This window comes from Bison bison, unplaced genomic scaffold, assembly GCF_000754665.1.
Source record: "Bison bison bison isolate TAMUID 2011002044 unplaced genomic scaffold, Bison_UMD1.0 scf7180017864464, whole genome shotgun sequence".
NCBI lineage: Eukaryota > Metazoa > Chordata > Mammalia > Artiodactyla > Bovidae > Bison > Bison bison.
Genome location: NW_011495025.1, coordinates 8,053,468 through 8,058,783, shown reverse-complemented (window position 1 = coordinate 8,058,783; position 5,316 = coordinate 8,053,468).

Genomic DNA, 5,316 nt, shown 5'->3' with positions numbered 1-5,316 from the left:
CCACAGAGTCCAAAAGACTGTTCTATACATCTGTGTCTCTTTTGCTGTCTCGTATACAGGGTTATTGTTACCATCTTTCTAAATTCCATATATATATGCGTTTAGTATACTGTATTGGTGTTTTTCTTTCTGGCTTACTTCACTCTGTATAATAGGCTCCAGTTTCATCTACCTCATTAGAACTGATTCAAATGTATTCTTTTTAATGGCTGAGTAATACTCCATTGTGTATATGTACCACAGCTTTCTTATCCATTCATCTGCTGATGGACATCTAGGTAAAGTTGCAGGATATAAAATCAACACACAGAAATCCCTTGCATTCCTATACACTAATAATGAGAAAACAGAAAGAGAAATTAAGGAAACAATTCCATTCACCATTGCAATGGAAAGAATAAAATACTTAGGAATATATCTACCTAAAGAAACTAAAGATCTATATATAGAAAACTATAAAACACTGGTGAAAGAAATCAAAGAGGACACTAATAGATGGAGAAATATACCATGTTCATGGATTGGAAGAATCAATATAGTGAAAATGAGTATACTACCCAAAGCAATTTATAGATTCAATGCAATCCCTATCAAGCTACCAACGGTATTCTTCACAGTGCTAGAACAAATAATTTCACAGTTTGTATGGAAATACAAAAAAACCTCAAATAGCCAAAGCTATCTTGAGAAAGAAGAATGGAACTGGAGGAATCAACCTACCTGACTTCAGGCTCTACTACAAAGCCACAGTCATCAAGACAGTATGGTACTGGCACAAAGATAGAAATATAGATCAATGGAACAAAATAGAAAGCCCAGAGATAAATCCACACACATATGGACACCTTATCTTTGACAAAGGAGGCAAGAATATACAATGGATTAAAGACAATCTCTTTGACAAGTGGTGCTGGGAAAACTGGTCAACCACTTGTAAAAGAATGAAATTAGAGCACTTTCTAACACCATACACAAAAATAAACTCAACATGGATTAAAGATCTAAACGTAAGACCAGAAACTATAAAACTCTTAGAGAAGAACATAGAATTGATGCTTTTGAACTATGGTGTTGGAGAAGACTCTTGAGAGTCCCATGGACTACAAGGAGATCCAATCAGTCCATTCTAAAGAAGATCAGTCCTGGGTGTTCTTTGGAAGGAATGATGTTAAAGCTGAAACTCCGGTACTTTGGCCATCTCATGCGAAGAGTTGACTCATTGGAAAACACTCTGATGCTGGGAGGGATTGGGGGCAGGAGGAGAAGGGGACAACAGAGGATGAGATGGCTGGTTGGCATCACGAACTCAATGGACGTGAGTCTGAGTGAACTCTTGGAGTTAGTGATGGACAGAGAGGCCTGGTGTGCTGTGATTCATGGGGTGGCAAAGAGTCGGACATGACTGAGCGACTGAACTGTCCTGAACTGAAGTATTGATACTTTTGTAGTAATTTCCAACCCTCTTCCTATTAATTCACTGCCACTCTGTTCTAAAGAAAGTTAACAAGAAAAAATAGGCTCAGTTGAAGATACAAATATTCAAAATCTGTTCTTCAAATCTTGGAAACATATGTATAAAAAGAATTGTGAATATTTTCTGGATGAGGTGAACCTCTGAGTGATTTGCTCTGGATGGAAATGAATTGTACCTAATCTGTCAACAAAAGTGACAGATTGATGCAGCTGGGAAAACGTCCTTCTTTCTCTACTGACAATAACATACAGTTTATTATAAGAAACTTCACTATATGTATATTTGTATGTGTGCACATAGATAGACATACATGCAAAAAGACAGATAGAAAGTTCAATTAGATAATTAAAGATTTAAACCAATTCCTTTTTATTTTAAGATCTTTCTGGTGTACGAGACAGCAAAAGAGACACTGATGTATGGACTCTGTGGGAGAGGGAGAGTGTGGGAGGATTTGGGAGAATGACATTGAAACATGTAAAATATCATGTAAGAAACGAGTTGCCAGTCCAGGTTCGATGCACGATACTGGATGCTTGGGGCTAGTGCACTGGGACGACCCAGAGGGATGGTATGGGGAGGGAGGAGGGAGGAGGGTTCAGGATGGGGAACACATGTATACCTGTGGCAGATTCATTTTGATATTTGGCAAAACTAATACAATTATGTAAAGTTTCAAAAACAAACAAACAAACAAACAAACAAACAAACAAAAAAGATCTTTCTGACAATGTTTTGGCTAAGAAAAGGAAACTACCTCAGTTTCAAAAGACATGTTGCCTTTAAGTCTTAAAATGAATTGCTTCTTTTTGAGAGCTAATATAATTTCAGTTCAAAAACCTATGGTGACTAAAGGCAATCTTGTCCAAAACCCCATTCAATATAATTCTGAAGCCAGATATGATAGCAGATTTATTCTCAGAAGAATATAGTTTGAGGTGAAAAATGTATGTAATCACTTTAATTGAGATTTATCTTTCTGGGGATGGTAATTTCAACATATTCTAGATCATACTTAGGGTCCTAAGATAATCGAATTCTAGTCATTGAGTATATTCATTATGCTTGTTGTTTCAAACCATCTAAATTTAGATCAGAGAAGTCAGCCACCTACACATCTCTTTTGGAAATAATAAACTCTATAGGTTCTTATAGGTTCTCTGTAGCTTCTAAACTCTAAGCCCTTCAACAAAGCTTAAAGGAAGAAAAGGAAATTATTTTATTCATGGAGTCTGTTATTAACTCTTTTGAGTTTCAAATCAGAAACACAACAAAAGAATTAACATATGTCCTCTAAGCATTGTCCTGAGGCAAACAGCTTTAAATTCGCTTATTAATTTAGATTCTCATTTATACTTAAAGACACAGGATAAAAAATAAAATGATGTTTATTTCCAAGATAATTTCTAGGCCACAACAACCAAAACACATAAGCTTTTTAAAACATTTTTACGCATTTTTAACAGTCAGTATCGTGATCTCTCTCAAAGAAACATACATATAACGAAGACGAGTATCAATATTGGCACTCAATTACTTAATGGAACATGTAAAAGCTAATGCTGGGTTTAGCTGTGATTTCAGATTCCAAGAGGCTCTCTTTCCCACTAATAACCTTCTAATTACATTCATCTACTTGATATAAAGGAAGAAAGGGAGGAAGGGAGGAAAGAGTAGAAAAGCAAAGAGAAGAAGGAAGAAATATTTCACTATCAGAAATAAGCCTCTACTAACCTCTGTAATGGGAGAAGGCGATGGCACCCCACTCCAGTGTTCTTGCCTGGAGAATCCCATGGACGGAGAAGCCTGGTAGGCTGCAGTCCATGAGGTCGCACAGAGTCGGACACAACTGAAGTGACTTAGCAGCAGCAGCAGTAGCAACCTCTGTAAAATATCTGCAATGCCTAATTTTACCAAATAGCTGTACCACATATCAGGGTTTATGGATTGATAGGTGGAAGACTGCATGGTTTTCAGGAGCCCAACTACACCTTAAATACTGAACACTAAATAGAGTATACAACCTGCATGACCACATATAGTGGACCCATTGGTCTATTTTTTTCACACAATACTGAAAAAATCTGGTTTATTTAGTTTGATAAAAGTAACACTTCACGACAGTATCTAATGAAAGCAGATAAGTTTGTTGAATTCATGGATGAAAAGAACATTCTTATTTGGTTTGTATTTCTTTGAGTGATTTTTTGTAGTTGATAAAGCATTTAATTTCTTCCCATTGAATTACGAGAGCGTTTTCTTTTTGATTTGTGTGAACTCTGTGTATAAATGATATTAACTTTTAATGTGCTGTGTAATTGTATGGAATATGTTTCTAGTTTTCTGTTTGCATTTTAATTTTATGGCTTTTGGCAGGCAGAAAACATTTAAAAAGCATCAAATCTAATATATTCTTTTGTGATTGTTCCCATTGCTTTTATGGTGAGAAAGTTCTTCTCATTCCATTTTATAGATAAAATATATCTATGTCTTCTTTGTCCTTTTATGTAGTCCTGCAACTATCTAGGGTTTGTCTTGTGTGCTGTGATTTAAGATTTATAATGCATGCATGGGACCTTTTGAAGGAGATCAACATTATCTTCATTATCTCCACCATAGTTTGGCCTCAGGTCAAATAAAAGGGAGGAAACACACCACTATCCTTCAACAGAAAATTAGATTAAAGATTTATTGAGCATGCCCCACCACCCATCAGAACAAGACCCAGTTTCCCCATCACTCAGTCTCTCCCATCAGGAAGCTTCAATAAGTCTCTTATCCTTCTCCATCAGAGGGCAAACAGACTGAAAACCACAATCACAGAAAACTAACCAATCTGATCACATGGACCACCGCCTTGTCTAATTCAGTGAAACTATAAGCCATGCTATATAGGGCCACCGAGACGGACAGGTCATGGTGTAGAGTTCTGACAAAATGTGGTCCACTGGAGAAGGAAATGGCAAACCACTTCAGTATTCTTGCCTTGAGAACCCCATGAACAGGATAAAAGGCAAAAAGGACACTAAAAGATGAACTCCCCAGGTCGGTAGGTGCAAGGAGATCCAACCAGTCCATCCTAAAGGAAATCAGTCCTGAATACTCATTGGAAGGACTGATGCTGAAGCCAAAACTCCAATACTTTGGCCTTCTGATGGGAAGAACTGACACATTTGAAAAGACCCTGATGCTGGGAAATATTGAAGGCCAGAGGAGAAGGGGACGACAGAGGATGAGATGGTTCGATGGCATCAACAACTCAATGGACATGAGTTTGAGTAAACTCCAGGAGTTTGTGATGGACAGGAAGGCCTGGCGTGCTATAGTCTATTGTGCTGCAAAGAGTCAGACACGACTGAGTGACTGAACTGAACTAAACTGAATTACTGTCTTTGGAGAGGAAATAATATCCAGCTTGTTTAGGGTCAAACTTGAAGAAAAGCCTTCAGTTCTTTGCCCACCTAACTTCAGAATGTAAGTGAACAGCATATTTTCCTTTTTAAAAAAAAATTGTGTTTAAATTTTAAGTTATGAAAATCACCATTAGCTGGACCCTGAGGCTATGCTTTCAAAGCCCAATGCTTTGTATGCTGTTATATTTACATATTCTTGCTATCACCTTTAAATAATTAAATAAATAAATTTTGTTGTTTTGTAAGAAAATGCCTGCACACAATGCCTGAGGTTCACCTAAGAACTGGAAATTATATTTCAACACCCTGCTCCTGCCAAGATCACATATTTTATTCTAGAGACCAACTTTGCCTCTCAACACACAGTGTTAACTGCTCATCCTCCTAACACCAGGCATAGGGCATAATCTAAATTCTATCAGAGAAAAC